This window comes from Elephas maximus, chromosome 25 (assembly GCF_024166365.1).
Source record: "Elephas maximus indicus isolate mEleMax1 chromosome 25, mEleMax1 primary haplotype, whole genome shotgun sequence".
NCBI lineage: Eukaryota > Metazoa > Chordata > Mammalia > Proboscidea > Elephantidae > Elephas > Elephas maximus.
This window is the reverse complement of record NC_064843.1, coordinates 28,168,062-28,188,427: the sequence shown is the minus strand read 5'-3', so window position 1 is coordinate 28,188,427 and position 20,366 is coordinate 28,168,062. Positions and strand designations below refer to the sequence as shown.

The following is a 20,366-nucleotide window of genomic DNA, read 5'->3' as shown; positions in this document are numbered from 1 at the left end:
ATACTTTTTCCTTACTTCATTATTTTCTCCAGTTTCCCTCTTCACTTTATTCAGCCTCCCAGGCATCTTTAAAGGGTCACTTGTTGCTTCTGCAGTTGCAGTTCAGCCCTGTAAAAGAAGAACGGTATTGTCACTTCATGAGAAGAGATAAAACACATTCTAGAAAGCCGAATTATCCAATCTCTTCAATTTCCTTTTCTAATTCATTTTTATCAGAACTGTGCATAAACAAGCAAAGAAACCAAACTGGCGAGGTGGGTGGGGGGGGGGGGGGAGAAGGAGAATAAAAAGAGATAATCAAAACACAAACTAGCAATTTAAACCTATTAAAAATGCTAATAGGAATTAGCTGGAATATATAAATGGAAGTAAGGCAAACTCAATTGTCTGATAAAAGATTACAACAAAATGATTCACTACAATCTTCCTTTTAACAACTCTTTCCACCAGTGGGTTTCCATTCCTCTCTCCTAGCTAAATTTGATATGGCTGTGTAGAAATAATGAAACTAAGTGATGTGTAGCCTTACAAGTATTTTCTGATGCTTTTCACTCAGAGCCCTGTGATTTTCCTAGCATGGACTCTAGAGTACAAAAGCTGGTTCAGGCCAGGAAATGATGTCTTCGTCTTTGTCTCTGACCCTCACCACCATGTCGTTCCATTTTGCTCAGTGCCTGTGACAGGCACACAATAACTCTTGGTGAATGAAGGAGACAGGAATTATGTTTTCAACAAACCACTAGAGATGCTTCAGAAGATCTTAAAATTACACGAGTAGCAGAAAAATCACTGCTTTTGAGTTCATTACCTCTCTTTCCCTAAGCTTTCTTTTTGGTTGAGACGCCCAAAGCGAGCACACCAGAAGGTCTCTGGATTTCAAGTTTGTGCACTAAGTGCCAAAGACAAACAGAACGTCCAGGTATCAGCACACTAGAAATGGTCAGGAAAATGTGCATCCATGAATGTAAACAGGGTCGTCATTCAAAAAAGCATCCCTCATCAAACTAGTTCCCAGTTAGGTTATCTTATCACCAGCATTTTTATATATTTAACATTCATCAATATAGCTTTAACTGCATCAGCTAATCCAACACTTTCAACAATCCTATGAGGTAGATTTTATTATTTTAATTGCTAAGATAAGGAAACCGAGGCACAGAAAGGTTAAGTAAATTGCCCAAGGAAATGCGCTCTGTGTTATGCTGCTTCTCATAGCCCGTGGTTCCTGGGCAAATATAATTTTGCAATAAGCTGCAGTCTCATTCACCTATTTCACTTTCTTCTACTGCTATCCTGGCATAGTAGTTCAATATCTAGTTAAATTATCTCTTGTGGGAAATTTTCCCAATTAATAATTTGGTGAAAAATGTAACTTCTAATTCTCCAGAACTTATTTTCATTAAAAAAAAAAAAAATCCCTGACCTTTTCTTTTTCAAAAAAAAATACCCTGTGAACATAACAAAAAATAAATTCTTCTAATTTTATGGCAATCGGATGCAAGAGTTATTTTAAGCTGAACACTCGCATTCACCCACTACTTCGGTTTATTACATTCATACCAGATTCCTTCTAACTTTAAAATTGCAAAGTCCTTGCTCAAGCAACGTATTTATCCTTTTACTCTCTAGTTCAGTTGATAGGGACATGATGTTAATGATGGGAAGGCTCTGGCTTCAATCTGCTCAAGACCAGTTAGCTTCGTTTGCTCTGCGTCTACAGCCTGGGTGGCATGCTTTGGGTCGTAAGGCGAACTAGGTGAGAGTGTCATGACAACTGGCATAAACCCATCTGCTGGAGAACCAATTCCACACGTAACACAGACAGCACCGTGGGGCAGAGGCATCAACCTCTCTCATCGAGAAGAGCTTCGTGATCATGAGCAAGGCACTTCTACCTTTCCAGGTAAGAAGCCCAATCTCAGATCTTTTGCCAGGTTATAGCCTAAAGCTCCACTTAAAAAATAAATAAATAAAACAGGTACACCATACAAATGAGAAACTAAAGTTTTTAGTTTTTGTACAAGCTCTGCTTGACTGATCTGAAAATAGAATTTTCTTATTCCTGACACCAATTTCACTGGCAGTGAAAGCTCTCGCAATAGTCCGAGAAAGTGTCACAGAAATCTCTAGCAGGGCAGTGTAGAAAACCTCCAGAAAAATCTAGCTGGAATCTTACATTTCTTAAATTCTTTAAAAAGTATTCTTAATTTTCATAAAACCAAAAATTGCTCCACCTCCAAATAAATTATCATAAACATGTTTTCTCAAATTCAGTGTAGAAACCAACCAATTTCAATCCAGATAGCATTTAAAAACAACCCAGGGCCCATTCAAGGCAGAAGTTTCACCAGCTTCGACAAAAAAAGATGAAAAAGCAAAAGTGTAGTCCTGTAATTGTTACTTTAGGAAGAAACCCCCTTGGGATCATCCATCCTCAAGCCTACCTGCCCACAGCTGGGAAGGAGTTTCCCAATGTACAACGCTACAAAGCTCAGGCATTCTAACAATCACAAGGTAACTATGACGGCAAAGCCACAGTTACTTGTGAGATCACAAAAGCTCTGATGTAGTTTTTTTACAGGTAAAACTCACAGAACATAAAATAAACCATTTTTAAGTGTACAATTCCATAATATTTAGTACATTTACAATGTTGTACAACCATCATCTCTAACTAGTTCCAAAATATCTTCATCGCTCTAAAAGGAGACCTTGTTCCCATTAAGCGGTAATTCCCATCCTCTTCCCAGCCCCTGGCAACCACTAATCTGCTTTCTGGTCTCTAAGCGCTTTTCTATTCTGGATATTTCATATAAATGGAACCACACGATGTGTGGCCTTTTGTGTCTGGCTTCTTTCACTCAGCATAACATTTTCGAGGTTCATTCACATTATAACATGTATCAGTACTGCACTCCTTTTTATGGCTGAATAATGTCCCATTGTACAGATATACCACATTTCGTCTATCCATTCATCTGTTGATGCACACTTGGGTTGTTTCCAACAGTGTTGCAGTAAACATTGGTGTACAAGTCTCTGAGTCTCTGCTTTCAAGTTTTTTGGGTATATATCTAGGAGCACAATTGCTGGATCATGTGCTAACTGTATGTTTAACTTTTTGAGGAACTGCCAAACTGTTTTCCACAACAGCTGTACCATTTAACATGCCACCAGCAATGTACACGAGTTTTAATATCCCTAAATCCTCAACAACATTTTCTTGTTTTGTTCTTATTTTTTGAATTATAGCTATCCTAGTGAATGTGATGTAGTATCTCATTGTGGTTTTGATTTCCATTTCCCTAATGACTAATAATGTTGAGCATCTTTTCTTATGCTTGTTAGTCATTTATATATCTTCTTTGATGAAATGTCAATTGAAGTACTTTACTCATTTTAAAATTGGGTGTTTTGTTTAATGTTTAAGTTGTAAGAGTTCTTTATATACTCTGGATACTAGACTCATCAAATATATGATTTGCAAATATTTTCTCCTATTCTGTGGGTTATCTTTTTACTCTCTTGATAGTGTCTTTTGATACACAAGAGTTTTAATTCTATTAAAGTCTAATTTACCTATTTTTTCTTCTGTTGCTTGTGCTTTTGATGTCATTGCTAAGAATCTACTGCCAAATATGAGGTCATAAGTATTTACTCCTAGGTTTTATTCTAAGAGTTTTATAGCTTTTACAGACAGAAACCCTTGCTTCTATTCCATTGATCCATATGTCTATGCTTATGTTAGTACCACACAGTTTTGACTACCATAGCTTTGTAGTTCGTTTGGAAATTGGGAAGTGTGACTCCAACTTTGGTTTCTTTTTCAATATTATTCTGACTATTCAGTATCCCTTTCAATTCTATGCGAATTTTAGGGTCAGCTTTTCCATTTCTGCAAAAAATGTCACTGGGATTTTGATAGGGGTTGTGTTGATTCTCTAGATCCTTTTGGGTAGTATTGGCCATCTTAACAACATTGAGTCTTCCAATCCATGAACACGGGATGTCTTTCCATTCTATGACGTGATTTTAATCTACTGCCTTAAAACACCCTTGATAAGGTAATACACTAGATTCTTTTAGCTGTATTTCTATGATAATCTAATACTCCTCTAGAGTAACGTACAAATACAAATTTTACACTTGCCATGGAGAATTTCAACATTCATGTCCCAGATAACAATTGTCAATTATTCAAGGTCTTACTGTTTGCTTTTGTTTATGGAAAAAGTTAGAACTCAAGGAATTCCAACTCCTTGACTTATAATTTTCATCATCTTCACTTCCAAGTAGAGGAGTTGATAACATGAGCCTTTTATATTCCCTGTTAAGAGTAAGTTATTTAACAGATTTCACGGAACAGTATCAGGGCTCTCTTTCATAGTTCAAATCCCAAACTGCTTTAAAAGTCTTTTCCAAAAATTTTGGCTAAAGTCTGTTCAATGAGACAACAACACTTGAAGCTGTAAAAGACAAGCAAAGTAACTTGGCCTAGACAGGATCTGTTCTTTGCTCTTCCATCAAAATTAGAATCGAAGATGACGTAATAACCAAGGAAAAATAACTGTAGATTTTTTTGAGACCAGCAATTTCAAGGAAATTATATATTCCCCAAAAGTAAAAGTCATCTTAAGACCAGCAGATTATTAGTATGAGGGGCAGTGATCGTTTGGCTTCCCATCACTAGTGTCAGCTTTCCAAAGCTTCAGCTTATACTTCCTGTAAGCATATGTAGACTCATGGCTCGACATGATTCAGCAATATCAGAGAAGGCTTTTTAAGATTAAGCTGCTTATAAATTCAATCAGAAAAAACTATCTGGTGTTGCAATAAACAACTAGCAACCAAACCCCAGGAGTAAGAAATCTAATCCCACATATTATGTCATCTATAATGAAACCAAATGCAATGAAAATATTTTCTGGCAGGTGCTCAGGGTCAGTGCCTTGACAGGGAATGCCAGCGATGACAAAGTTAGAAGTTCTGAGTCAATGTTTTTTTTACCAGAATGTTTAAGTTGAACAGGGTAAAGAAAAAGGAGCTAAGCGGAAAAAAATGTACCTGGGTAAGAAGTAAGGGTCAGAAGACAACCGGTAAGAACCTGATGTGGTGAGGCAACAGATGAACAGTCCAGGGAGGAGACCAGTGAAAGGGATGAGCTGGGCTAGGGTAAGAGGTATGTGGAGTAGACTATTCCAGCTGAGTCCAATGTCAAGTAGTCAAAGATCCTTTAAATACAGTTATCAACGAGACTGGCCAGTATAACACCCATGATAGACTCCCTCTCATGGCATGACTTTTGTTATAAATAGTTCTAGAACTGAAAGCTGTTAACATAGCAAGTAAAGAAGGCTCCCTCTTCTTTGGCTTTGCCACTGCCTAATAAGGATCCTGTCTTCAGGGCCGCCATAATTTCCCATCCTCTCAGAGTTCTTTCAACACACTAACTGAATACTTCTCTCTTCACGTTTCCTCAGCTCTAGCTACACTCAGTTAACCTGAGCTCTCTGTGTCGAGATGCTGGGAACAGGCAGATAAAGGGGTAAAACCCAGAAACCCAGTGCTGTCGAGCCCCCCCAAAATACAAGAAAAGCCACAGTCTCCTTGGTTGGTGGTAGCATGGAGGGAAATAAACTCTAGGAGGAGTCATGGGGGAGAGTTGCTGTCCCTGATTCAGTCAGAGAGAAATACCCTGGGCCTCTCAAACCCAGAACTCAGAATGTCTGCTCTTGGGTAACAGTGAACACCTGAATGGATGCTAGCGACTCGTATTAGAAAAGCAGTCAGGGGCCACACAGAAAGTGCTTCAGGTGCATCCTGGTACTCCTCAGAAGGGTACCTAGAGCAGGCCCCTGGGCAACCCTTGCTGCAGGGCTGGGGCAAGGAGGCTGCCCTGGCCCACTCTCAGTGCAGTCAGCACTCAGCATTCCTAGCACGGCCTCCCGAACTCTCCACGTCCAAACAACTGCTGTGATTTCATCCCAATGTGGCAGTGGCTCTCTTGATGCCTGATTGGATACCCTGAGCTCTTTCACTGCTTTGCTTTTTCTTTTTTTCCTTTCTGTAAAGGGAGCTTGCTGTTTATTCACAGGCCTGCCATTCTATGCCCAAGAAGTAAACTCTGGAGTCAGCTGCCCCTGTACATGGCAGGCCCACTTTCGTTTTGCTCTCTGCTGTCTTTGGAGTGGTCTTACATACAAGCTCCTGGAAATAAGCCTTTAACTGTAGAACAAGCGCCTCACATGCAAGTGCCCTAGACAGGAAAAGGAAAAGAGAAGCAGGATGGCATACAGGGTTTATGACACAGAAACTAACCATCACCAATTTTAAAATGGCACGAAAGTTGATAAGAGCCCAAACCTGGACACATTCTACATGTCCGTCAACACGAGAACGGACAAATCGTAGCATAGTCAAACGGGAGAAAGCTGCTCAGCAATGAAAAAAGAAAGAATAAATACATGACAGGAGAGTCTCAAAATCATGTTGAACAAAAGAAGCCAAACCAAAAATAAAAAAAGAATATATTTTGTGATCCCAAAACCCCAAACCCATTGCCATCGAGTCAATTCTGACTCACAGTGACCTTCTAGGACAGAGTACAACTTCCCCACAGGGTTTCCAAGGCTATAAATCTTTAAGGAAGCAGGCTGCCACATCTTTTCTCCCACTCACCTTTCAGTTAGCAGCTGAGCACTTTAACCACTGCACCACCAGGGCTAGATTATAGCCTAAGAAACCCTAGGGGCAGTTCTACTCTGTCACATGGGGTTGCTATGAGTTGGAATCAATTCGAAGGCACACAACAACAAAATAAGACTACAGGCGGGAAAACCTCACATAATCTAAATCATAAGAACAACCACTACTGCTAATTTTTGCTTTTCCTTGAACATACGCCTTTCTTGTGTAATGGATAATACTGGACAAAACTACTTTAGAGTACTTTTTTTTTTTCCACTTAGCATTGTTTCATGACCATTTTCCGTTACTAAAATCTTTCTAAACATTTTTGTTAGCAGTATTTTGTTTGATGAATTTTGTTAGCTGCATAGATGTAGCATTACTTAACAATTACCTAGTGTCAAGACTTTTAACATGGTTGGTTGTTTTGTTTTTGCTTCTTTTATAATGTGGAAATAAACATCTTATATATAAATTATTGTCTTAACCCATGATTATTTCCATGGGATGGACTGCCAGAATTTGAATTCCAGGGTCAAAGGGTATGAACATTTTTAAGGCCCATATTGCCAAACTGCACTGAAAGCTGTATCACTTTGCATTCCACAAGGCGTATATAAGGATGTCTGTACCTCTACGCCCTCGCCGCCATTCTCTCTGTCTCTCACACATGTCTGTACCTCTACACCCTCACTGCCATTAAATTCTCTTTGTCTCTCACACATATGCTCACACTCCATAACTTTCACTCTCCCCACCACCTCTCCCCCCCAAAAAAAAATTTTGCTAATTTGATATGTGAAAAATAGTATCTTACAACTTTAAATGCATTTTTTATTAATGGAATGAAGCACTTTTTCGTTTGGTTAAATCCCCTATAGTTCCTCTTCTATGAATAGTTTGCCAAATTCCTTGGATGTCTGACACTTTTCAGAAGTAACTAAAAAGTGTGTGGGGACTTCTGGCTCATGGTAAATAATGGAGCGTCAGAACATACCTCTCTCCTTCCCCTAAAATAACAAATATAAACGGAAAACTGTAAGAATTATTTTAATAGTATGAATATATGTATTATAAGAATATATAAGATTAAATCCATAGCAGCATAAGATAAACAGAAAGGATACCATCAGGAAGAATTTTGAGGGAAAAAAAAAAGTTAATCGAGACTGAACGCTGGCAACACTAACCATATAGAGAAACCTTCAACTCAAACCAAGTAAAAGAAGGCACTGCTAAAAATGTGAGTGTGCCCAACATGACCCTGGAGGAAAACAAACCTAAATTCAGGGACAGTGGAAGCTGGATGTGGGCCAGGAATTGTCACAAGAATAATTGAAGGTCTGTGGAACAGCTGCGTCCTCCAATGTTCTCAGAAAGGCTAAGCTGTGAGAACCGCTCTCTATAAAATAAAGTGGGAGATCAGCTGTAGGGGACCACCCACATAGGTGCTAGGACTAGAGGTGAAGAAACCGTATCACAACCGACTAGGAGCCCTGGAGGGACTTCCTTGCCACTCAGCAGAACCAGGGCTGCTGCACTGGGAATTTACTCCTGGAAGAACAATCCCCACTTGTGCTGAGGGAGCCCACGGCGGCTCCAACTCTGATCACAAGCCAGTATTCTCAACACTGGCTGCACATCAGAATCATCTAGAGAGTTTTTTAAAAATACCAATTGCATGAGTCCCATGCCAATTCAATTTACTCAGCATTTACAGAGGGGATGGGAGGCATTTATACTTAAATACCCTCTAGGTAATTTAATGTACACTGAAGATTGAACTGGGCAGATGAGGAATTGGTAATCTCCTAAAATAAGACTTTAACAAGCTCATCACTAACAGATTAGAGCTAGCACATGGAACACATGAATCACTAAGGGGAGAAATTAAAAAAAAAACTTATTACAACCCAAGCTAAAAGAAAATAAAAGGCACAACAAAAAGAAGACAAAATCAGATGACAGAAAGTCAGTGCATCAACAATCACAAATAAGAATGGGTTCAGTTCTCCCTGGGAACTCACAATCTAATGTAGGAAGACAGACAAAAACAAGAACAAGCAAACCATTTGTGACTGACCTATTTCGCTCGGCGTGTTTTCAAGGTTCTTTCATGTTGCAGCATATATCAGACCTTCCTTTCTCTTTATGGCAGAGTAATATGCCACTGTATGTATATACTACATTTTGTTCATCCATTCACCTGTTGATGGATATTTCCCACCTAGACTCTGTTTAGAACACAGCTTCTCTTCCGAACAGTACACCCAAAATCACAGAAAAAGGCCTTGGGTGGGGAGAGGGTGAGATGAGAAGTAAAAGGAATAAACTTTTCACTCCCCATAATTCTGTATATTTATTAATATTACAAGTATATATGTGTCCATATATTACTTATGTAACGTTAAAGAGAGAAAACAAAAAAGGAAAGGCTGCCGCACAAAACCTCCGTTTCATAAACCTTTACAATAGAAAACAGATAAGCATCCCCAGAGTGATGAGAAAACCTTATTTGCTTCAAAATGTTACGACTAATGAATAATACTTATTAAATAATTACTTTAAAAGGAATGCACCTGTTGATCAAATAAATGAAATCATAAATATTTATTTGACACCTACTGAGTGCTGAGCATCATGCTATCCTAGACACCTACTCTCAAGCCAGTTACTTTCCCTCACTGATCTTATCTGCTCCAATTGTAAGCCCCACTTACATGCCTACAATTCCCAAGGCCAGCTTTCTCTCAGTTACAGAGCCAGGTGCTCACTGCCCCTCAAGCTCAACATGTCCCAAAGCAGATCACCATCTCCCTCAGAGCAAATTCATCTCCTACTTTCCCCATCTCAGTGTATGTCTAACTGCCTTAATTCCTCTCCCGACTCCTATCTCCCACCTCCAACCAGTATCCAAGACTTGCCGGTTCTCTGCCTCTTAAATCTTTCTTCAATTGGCCTGCTGCTCCCCACCGTTATTATATTTGTTCAAAGGACCATCCCAATCCACCAAGACTGCAGCCTCCAAGCTCCCTCCAATCCATCCTCCACACTGCTCAAGACTTAACCTTCCTCATTGCAAATTTGGTTGGTCACTCCTCTGTTGGGAGCCTTTCATCACCTTCAGCAGCATGTTATGAACTGGGTCTAGGCCTTGCTCACCTCTCCAGCCTCATCTCCCAACAATCTAACCAACCCCCAGCTCCATCGCATTCCCAACATTGCAAGCTCTTAGCGTATGAAATTTTCTCAGAGTCCTGTATGTGAGCATTCTCTTGCCCCCATGGTTTTTTTCCTTTTACTGACTGGTACACTCACTCTTTTCCATATACCCATATACCTTAACCTCGTACACTCCTATTAGTTAGTCATTTAGGTTTCAGCTTAGACACTCTCTCCAGGAAGATTTCCTTAGCCTTCCTTGCTTTCCCCTGGTCCAAATACTGGGTTGGTTGCCCTTTGCCAATCATCCTGTTCTTACCCCTCTTACAGAACCTAACATGCTGAACTGTAATTTCCTTTTACTCCTTTTATCCTCGGTAGGCTGTAAATTACTTGAGGCCAGGGACTATGTCTGCAATGTTTACCACTCAAATCTCCAGTACATGGAAAGCATTTAAATCAATGAATATTGATTATATGAATGCCATTTTATGGAACAAACATTTATTTTCTTAAGCCATCCCAATAGAGCCCTGACCTTTTGGAGGCTAAATGCTCAGATTCTAGAGGAAGAAATACTAAAGTTGGTGTCAGGGGGCCTGTCTTCTAGACGCTGTTGTCACCATCTGTATAACATCAGACAAAGCAATTAACCTCACTAAGCCTCAGTCTCCTTACTTATAAAATGAGGGAGGCAAACTAGCCCATTGAGATCCCTTTCATTTAAAAAATTCTGTAACTTTGAATGCAATAAGGCATCATGAACTCAAATTACTTCCAACAGAATCCAAGTTTAAATTAGTGTTTCAATAACAGTTTTACTGAGATAAAGCAATCATAATTAGGTAGGAAAGAGAGAATAGTGCAGTGATGAAAGCACGAGCTCCGGGGTCAGCTCATCCTGGTTTCTGACTCAGGCCATGCTGCTCACTAGCTGGTGTCATCCTGGCTCTGCTGCTTACAAAGTACTGTGATACTTACTAGGTAATGTTATTGTTAAGGAGTTACTCAACTTTTATAGCTTCAATCTCTTCAATTTTAAATAGAAATAATAGTGCCTATCTCACAAAAATGTGAGGATTAAATGTAAAATGCTTAGCAGCAAAGTATGCCTAGTACAGAATAAATGCTCAATAAATGTTAACTATTGTTAACATTTTAAACTATCAGCTAATAAAATTCTTGAATTGACAAAGACAAGAAAAATTTATGATACATGAGAATAATAGCCACTGCCTATAATGCGGTTTCTTTGCATATTTGTAAAGCCTGTTTTTAAAACTGAAACTGCAAAAAAGCATACAAATATAAATCACTCTTAAAATTTCCATCACCCCAAATTAACCACTTTTAATTGAAAACATGTTTAAACACTTCAAAAGATGGCTATTGTTGAATCTATAGATTTTATCATTGCTTCTTGCATCCCACTCCTTCCTTCTGCATTTATTTTTCTATTTCCTTAATTGTCCTTTAAGCAATGGTTAGTAGATGGTAAACTTCCCAGACTTGGAAAAAACTATTTCACCCCACTCTAAAATGATAGTTTAGCTTGATGTTTTCAAGTGGTAGTTTTTTTTCTCACTTTATTTCATTGTCTTTCAGCCTCTACTGTTGCTGTTAAGTCTGTCAGTCAAAATGATGACCTTTTCTCTTTTGTTGCTTTTAAGAAGTTCTCTTTGTCACTGGGATTCTACAAGTTTTACTGCAGTGTGTCTAGGTAAGGGTTTGTTTTCATTTATTATACTCAAGATACCTTGCAATTTTGAAATACGAAAATTTACATCTTTTACCAATTCTGAATTTTCAACCATTAACTCTTTGAATGTTGCTACTCTTTCTCTTTATTCTCTTCTTGTTGATAGTCAAAACCCTCCAATGGCTTCCCACCTCACTCAGAGTAGAAACCAAAATCCTTTCCATAGCCTATGTAGCCCCATATGATCTGCCCCTACCCCCTTTACTCTCTGACCTCACTTCTGTTTCCCTTCTCCAAGCTGATTATCCACACTTGGACTCTATTCTGTTTCTCAAGCTCATCAAACATGCTCTTGCCTCAAGATCTTTCACTTACCATTCATTCTGCCTTGAACTAATTCCCCCAGAATCCACACTTGCTCCCTCATCTCCCTCAGCTCTCCATTCCAATGTTACAGAGAAGCTGTCTGGCTAGTCCATCCAAAACAGCACTCAGACTCCCATCTCATAACCCTCCATTCTCTTTATTCTGTTTTACTGTAATTCATAGCACTTATTAGCACCTGACATATTATGTTTGTCTATATGATATGTCTCATTTTCTCTGTTAGGCAGCCTCTAAGATAGCCTCCAATAATCTCTACTTCCTGATATTCATGAGCTTGTGTAACCCCCTCTCCTTGTGTGTGGGCTTGACTTATTAACTCATTTCTAATGAACAGAATACAGCAGATGTGTGCAATGTCAATTCCAAGATTGTTGTTGTTTGTTGTTGTTGGGACTGTCGCATTTTTGACACAATCCAAGGCACTGGTGAAAGCTTTTTGCCTCCTAAATTGTGCCACAGGAAAATGAGTCTGTCTGGCTTTTCACTGCTATATTCCTAGTGCCCAGCAGCATGCTTGACCACAAAGTAGGTGCTTAATAAGTTTGCTGAATAAATGAATAACTAATTTTAATTATCTTAGTTACAATTTTAGCAAACAAAACAAAACAAAAAACCTAGAGATGAAAAATAAATAAAAAGTCCAAACACATTTTGAGCAAGGGCCCCATGAGAATAAGTAAAAAGTTTTCAAGATGAACAATTTGGCAAAGTTCCGTTATGATTGTTGGAAAACCAGCCTGACCTGTAGTTACAACTTCACATGCTATTAAGCTACCAAAATGCCACAGCCTTACTTTAAAAAGACTTTAAGTCTAAAAAGAAATAAAGGACAAATAACAGTTTGCTTTACTGAACACAAATTATGTACCAGGTACTGTGCCTGGCACCTTACAAACATCCTATGAAGCAGACACTATGCTACTGCCATGTTACTGAGGAGGAAAAAAAGACTCAGAGAGGTGAAGGGACTTGCCTTAGATCACACAGCTACTAGTGCTCAGTGGCAGGGCGGGAATTTCAACCCAGGCTATTGAGCTCTTAACCACTTGGCAAAAGTGAAAGAGCTTAAATTTCTCAGATCCACAAAATTGCCAGGGGAATTGTAGGGACTAAATGAGTATGTGGAAATGTACCCACAGGCATTGAGTAAATATTAATTACCATCTCCCTTCCCCTGTTTCATCTCCCACTTTCTTCATCTGTGAGCCTCCCATCCTGGCTCCTTAAGAAATGCTAAGTTGTAGTTTAGGAAGTTAGGCATGGAGTTTGCTTCTTCCCTGCTCACAAGTTTGGGCAGCTTTAGGCTATTTTAAACAATTGGTGATATTGTTTGATGCAAGCCACTAAAAAGGAATTAAACATATTACTCAATTACAAAGTAATTAGGGAAGTTAAATACATTACCTCAGGTCATACAGGTATTAAGTGTTGGAACTGTCATTTGAACCCAGGCCTTTTGTTTCATGCAGTGATCCTTCCACTACTGAGAGGGAGTCACGTAACCCACGGTCAGTAACCCAAAGGAAAATATAAATTTAAGAATACATGGAAGTAGACTAGAAGGACTGACAGAGAAAGGCAAACCCAGAATTATACAAATGGCTTTGCAGAAGTAGAGATATAGCAGAGTCTACAAGTAGGTGTTCTACTAAACCAAGTTAGTACACGTTGGAAAAGAGTGGCTGGATCAGTTTTTAAAGTATCTTCTCTTATAACTGGAGACACAATAATTATGATGGAAACTATTACACTTTTCTGTGTTATTAACTTAGCAAGATTAGAGCATAAGTACTAAAAAGAAAGCTGTGACTATATAAAAGCAATAAAAGATTGATGGGTTAAAAAAAAAATCTTCTAAGCCAGCAATTTTTATATGGGCCTTCAATTAAATGTAAACCATGATCTAAAAAAAAAAAACAAGACATTTTTGACCAACTGGGAAAATTTGAATATATACTGAGTACTGGATGATATTAAAGAACTATTGCTCTAAAAGAAGTGACACAAAAAGACATATGCACACCTATGTTCACTGCAGCAGTATTCACAATAGCAAAAAGATAGAAACAACCTAAGTGCCCATCAATGGATGAATGGATGAACTATGGTACATATACACAATGGAATACTATGCAGCCATTAAGAATAATCATGAGTCTTTGAAACATAATGTGGATGAAACTGGAGGATATCATGCTGCATGAAATAAGTCAATCACAAAAGGTCAAATATTATATGATCTCAGTTTTATAAAAAGACAAAGATAGATACACATAAACCAACATTCACTGGTGGTTACCAGGGATAGGGGGAGGGGCAGAGGGGGATGTACTCTTTAGAAAGTAGACACGCTATTTTTTGGTGATGGAAAAGGTACCACCAAATGTGTGTAAGGTACGCACAGCTTGACCAGGGTAAATGATCTCACTAAGAAGTACGCAAGAAAAAAGTTTTTTTAGTAAATGCTAGGACAAACATAATTTTATAATGACAATCAAAAATATATGTTTGGTTACATATGTATGCATGTATAGGTATGCATATGTGCATATATACATGTATCGATATGTATATGTGTGTGGGCATGCATATATATATTCATATATAATAAAGCACATAAGCCCACTGCCACTGAGTCAATTTCAACTCATAGCAACCCTATGAAACAGGGTAGAACTGTCCCATAAGGTTTCCAAGGAGTGGCTGGTGGATTCGAACTGCCAACCTTTTGGTTAGCAGCCAAGCTCCTAACCACCATAGGGGACACAATTATGGATACTTCTTAGACATAACCAAACACCTCACAGGATTGCTTTCTGGGTTTGATGCCTTAGGACCGTAGTCTCATGGGACAACTCGATCAACTGGCATAATATAATTCATAAAGTTTATGTTCTACATCCTAGTTTGGTAAGTAGTATCTGGGGTCTTGAAAGCTTGCATGCTGCCATCTAAGATACTACTATCAGTCTCTTCTTGTCTGGAGCAAAAGAAAAAGAAGGAAAAAAAGACTCAGCAGAAGCTAGTCTACAGGATTAACAGTCTACCCTGAGACCAGAAGAACTAGATGGTACCTGGATACCACTAATGACAGTTCTGCTCAGGGCCACAATAGATGGATCCTGACAGAGGGGGAGAAAAATGTGGAACAGAACTCAAATTCTTAAAAAGTCCAAACTTACTGGACAGGTTGAGTCTAGAGACTCCCCAAAACCATCACCCTGAGATACTCCATAAACCTTGAACCAGGGCTTCCAACGGTTCGAACTCCTGCTGAGAATTTGCATTTCTAACAAGTTCCCAGGAAATTATACATAAGATGACCTGGGGATCTTGTTAAAATGTAGATTGTGATTCAGTATATCTGGGGTGGAAATGCACATTTTCAGCAGGGAACTTGTTAGAAATGCAAGTTTGCAGCAGGGGTTCAAACTGGAACAAACCAGTTCAAAGCCCTGCCTTGAAAGAAAGTTACCCTGAGGTCACCTTTTAGGTAGATAACAGGTTGGCTCATATAGTAAAGAGTATTACCCATGAGTACTGCAGATCTTTAAAAAATCATCTATATGAGGCCAAATGGTCAACAATTACTCTTAAGCAAAGATGAATGGGTAAGGGGACAGGAAAATAAGATTACTAGAAATGAAGCATCCAGAATGAAATTAATGAAAATACTGACACATTGTGAAAAAGTAACCAATGTCACTAAACAATTTGTATACTAACAGTTAAATGAGATTTGCTGTGTAAACTTTCACCAAAAACACAATAAAATATTATTTAAGGGGGCTCCTAAAAATCAAATATGCTCATCAAAAGACTTCACCAAAAGAATAAAAACAGAATCTCTACACTGGGAAAAAATTTTTGGCTATGACATATCCGATAAAGGACTAATCTCTAAAATCTACAAGATAATGCAACACCTCAACAACAAAAAGACAAATAATCCAATTAAAAAATGGGCAAAGGATATGAAAAGACACTTCACCAAAGAAAACATTCAGGTGCCTAACAGACACATAAGGAAATGCTCACAATCACTAGCCATTAAAAAAAAAAAAAAAAAGAGAAATGCAAATCAAAATTACAATGAGATACCATCTCACCCCAACAAGGCTGGCACTAATCCAAAAAAACACAAAATAATAAATGTTCAGGAAGTTGTGGGGAAACTGAAACTCTTATGCACTGCTGGTGGGAATGTAAAATGGTACAACCATTTTGGAAAACAATATGGTACTTTCTTAAAAAGCTAGAACTAGAAATACCATATGATCCAGCAATCACACTCCTAGGAATATACCCCATAGAAATAAGAGCCATCACACGAATACACATATGCACACCCATGTTCCCTGCAGCACTATTCGTAACAGCAAAAAGATGGAAACAGCCTGTCCATCATCAGATGAATGGATAAACAAATTATGGTACATACAAACAATGGAATACTATGCAATGTAAAGAACAATGATGAATCCGTGAAATATCTCACAACATGGATGAATCTAGGGGGCATTATGCTGAGCAAAATAAGTCAGTCACAAAAGGACAAATATTGTATGAGACCACTATTATAAGAACTCAAGAAAAGGTTTAAACAAGAAAAAAAGCATTCTTTGATGGTTACAAGGATGGGCAGGAAGGAGGAAGCGAAATTGCTAACTAGACAAGGGTCAACTTCAGTGAAGGGAAGGACAACACACAACACAGAGTAAGTCGGCAGAACTGGATCAAAGCAAAAGCAGTTTCCTAGACACATCCACACACTTTGAGGGACAGAGTTTCTGGGACTGGGGCCTGGGGACCATAGTTTCAGGGGACATCCAGGTCAACTGGCATAATTATAAAGAAAATGTTCTATATCCCACTTTGGTAAGTAGGGTCTGGGGTCTTAAAATCTTGCGAGTGGCCATTTAAGATACATCTATTGGTCCCATCCCACTCGGAGCAAAGAAGAATGAAGAAAATCAAAGACAAGGAAAATACTAGCCCAAAGGACTAAAGGACCAAATGAACCAGAGACTTCACCACCCTGAGACCTGAAGAACTAGATGGTGCCTGGTTACCACCACTGACTGCCCTGACAGGGAACACAACAGAGAACCCCAGAGAGAGCAGGAGAAATATGTACAACAGAATTCAAATTCACATAAAAAGACCAGACTTGGGAGACTGGTGGAACCTCTAAAACTATGGCCCCCGGATGCTCTGTTAACCCAGAACTGAAACCATTCCCGAAGCCCACTCTTTAGACAAAGATTTGACATGAGTATAAAACAAAAAATAACACATGTGAGGAATGTGCTTCTTAGTTCAATCACATATACAAGACTAAATGGGCAGCTCCTGTCCAAAAGCAGGATGAGAAGGCAAGAAGGGATAGGAATGGGATGAATAGACACAGGGAGCCCGGGGTTGAAAGGGGGAGGGTGCTGACACATTGTGGGGATTGCAATCAATGTCACAAAACAATATGTGTATAAATTTTTTAATTAAAAAATAGAACCATTGCTATTTTTAGATATGTGCAAGGCATTATGGTTGTTATTTAGAAGTTCTATTATTCAATTATTATTAATAGAGCCAAGGCATTAATTTTCAACCTGGATTGAATACGGGCATTTTTGCTTATCTTTCACTGGAAATAGAGCAGCCAAGTTACCGCCAATGTTGAGGCTTTGTTTTTGTTGCCATTGTCTTTCTCCTCTGATTGAGATTTCCTAATCCAATGTCTAGTTACAGGGATTCAACTTATGTGGCAAAAAGTTGTATCTTATTTAAGAGTCAGAGTTATCTAAATATATTAATCAGCAGTGATGGAGTAATCAACTCAGGGAGACAGTAATACCTTGGTACTTATTTTTTTACAGAGTTAAATTGTGTTTTATATATTTGGAATAAAACCTTACTTATATTTACCTGATTAAATTGTGGACATACCATAAAAGCTTCAATTATTCACCAGAATAGGTTCAATATTTAGTAAAGAAGGATTTGGAGATTAACACTGAATTCATCCAGAAAAGTTCACTACTTGGTGTTGATAATGTTGTTTCTTGAGCTGGGCGCTAGTTATACAGTTACATTCAGTTTGTGAAAATTCACCAGGTTCTACATTTATGACATATTCATTTTTATGTGTATCATACTTTATTTAAAAAAGGTTTTTAAAAGTCTTTCTCTGTTCGTGGCTACCACCACTGACTGCTCTGACAGGGATCACAATAGAGGGTCCCGGACAGAGCTGGAGAAAAATGTAGAACAAAATTCTAACTCACAAAAAAAGACCAGACTTACCAGCCTGACAGAGATTGGAGAAACCCCAAGAGTATGAACCCTGGACACCCTTTTAGCTCCTGAGGTTCATCCTTCAGCCAAAGATTAGACAGGCCCATAAAGCAAAATGAGAATAAAGGGGCACACCAGCCCAGGGGCAAGGACTAGAAGGCAGGAGGAGACAGGAAAGCTGGTAATGGGGAACCCAGGCTCAAGAAGGGAGAATGTTGACAAGTTGTGGGGTTGTTAACCAATGTTATAAAACAATATGTGTACTAACTGTTTAATGAGAAACTAGTTTGTTCCGTAAACTTTCATCTAAAGTAGAATTAAAAAAAAAAGTCTTTCTCTGTTAAGTTACATACTGAAGTATTAGCGATTAAATGATAGGATATCTGGTACTTTCTTTAAGACTCCAGCAGAGAGGGCTGTGGGGACCATGGTCTTAGGGAACATCTAGCTCAACTGGCATAACATAGTTTTTAAAGAAAATGTTTTACATTCTACTTTGGTGAGTAGTGCCTGGGGTCTTAAAAGCCTGTGAGTGGCCATCTAAGATACTCCACTGGTTGCACTCCATCTAGAGCAAGGGAGAATGAAGAAAACCAAAGACACAAAGGAAAGATTAGTCCAAAGGACTAATGGACCACAACTCCCACAGCCTCCTCCAGACTGAGTCCCCTGCAACTAGACGGTGCCCAGCTACCACCACTGACTACTCTGACAGAAATCACAATAGAGGGTCCCAAATAGAGAAAAATGTAGAACAAAATTCTAACTCACAAAAAAAGACCAAACTTGGTCTTAAATGCTAGCAAGCAGCCATCTAAGATGCATCAATTAGTCTCAACCCACCTAGATCAAAGGAGAATGAAGAACACCAAGGACACAAGGCAATTATGAGCCCAAGAGACAGAAAGGGCCACACGAACCAGAGACTACATCATCCTGAGACCAGAAGAACTAGATGGTGCCTGGCTACAACCAATGACTGCCCTGACAGGGAACACAACAGAGAACCCCTGAGGGAGCAGGAGAGCAGTGGGATGCAGATCCCAAATTCTCATAATACCAGACTTAATGGTCTTACTGAGACTAGAAGGACCCCGGTGGTCATGGACCCCAGACCTTCTGCTGGCCCAGGACAGGAACCATTCCCGAAGCCAACTCTTCAGACATGGATCGGACTGGATAATGGGTTGGAGAAGGATGTTGGTGAGGAGTGAGCTTCTTGGATCAGGTAGACACTTGAGACTATGTTGGCATCTCCTGCCTGAAGGGGAGATGAGAGGGTGGAGGGGATTAGAAGCTGGCAAAATGGACACGAAAAGAGAAAGTGGAGGGAGACAGCAGGCTGTCTCATTAGGGGGAGAGTAATTGGGAGTGTGTAGCAAGGTGTAGATGGGTTTTTGTGTGAGAGACTGACTTGATTTGTAAACTTTCACTTAAAGCATAAAAAAAAAAAAAAAAGACCAGACTTACTGGCCTGACAGAGATTGGAGAAACCCTGAGGCTATGCCCCCTGGACACCCTTTTGGCTCAGTAAAGAAAGTCACTCCTGAGGTTCACCCTTCAGCCAAAGGTTGAACAGGCCCATAAAACGAGACTAAAGGGGCACACCAGACCAGGGGCAAGGACTAGAAGGCAAGAGGGGCAGGAAAGCTGGTAATAGGGAACCCAAGGTCAAAAAGAGAGAGTGTTGACATGTTGTGGGGTTGTTAACCAATGTCATAAAACAATATGTGTACCAAAAAAAAAAAAAAAAAAAGACCCCAGCAGACGGGGGAAAAACTATGTGTATGTGGTGGCTAATGGGGAAGGGGCATGAAGTGGGGTGGGAAATAAGTGAAACTAGATTAGCAAGATGTTGATATTGATGAAGTTATATTATGGGTTCATGGACGCTCATGACACATATTTGCAAATTACTATAATAAAAAAATTGTTAAAGGGAAGGTATAATTACTTCTGTGGCTGTACTTGCATATGAGGAGCTCAAAGAATAGGGGACACATTTAAGCAACCTGTGTGGGCTGCGGAAGGTCACCATCAGGGAAAGGGGGAAATTAATGTCTGAACTACAGTAGCAACATACCACCCTTACTCCTACAGTAGTAACATACCATCCATGTCCTCAAATGGATAAACC

The 20,366-nt window shown here is 39.2% G+C and overlaps 1 protein-coding gene across 5 annotated transcripts in view; it reads right to left on the bottom strand.

The window, feature by feature from the left end:
- Positions 1-20,366, bottom strand: part of ZHX3 (zinc fingers and homeoboxes 3) — a 130,991-nt gene that overhangs the window by 79,283 nt on the left and 31,342 nt on the right. For 2 of the 5 annotated variants that reach the window (XM_049869972.1, XM_049869971.1), the window contains exon 2: positions 5-108. The gene's annotated coding sequence lies outside the window, so the exon portion shown is untranslated. Of the gene's footprint in view, positions 1-4; positions 109-19,307; positions 19,512-20,366 lie in introns of those variants that run through there. The other 3 variants (XM_049869973.1, XM_049869970.1, XM_049869974.1) reach the window with 2 other exon arrangements.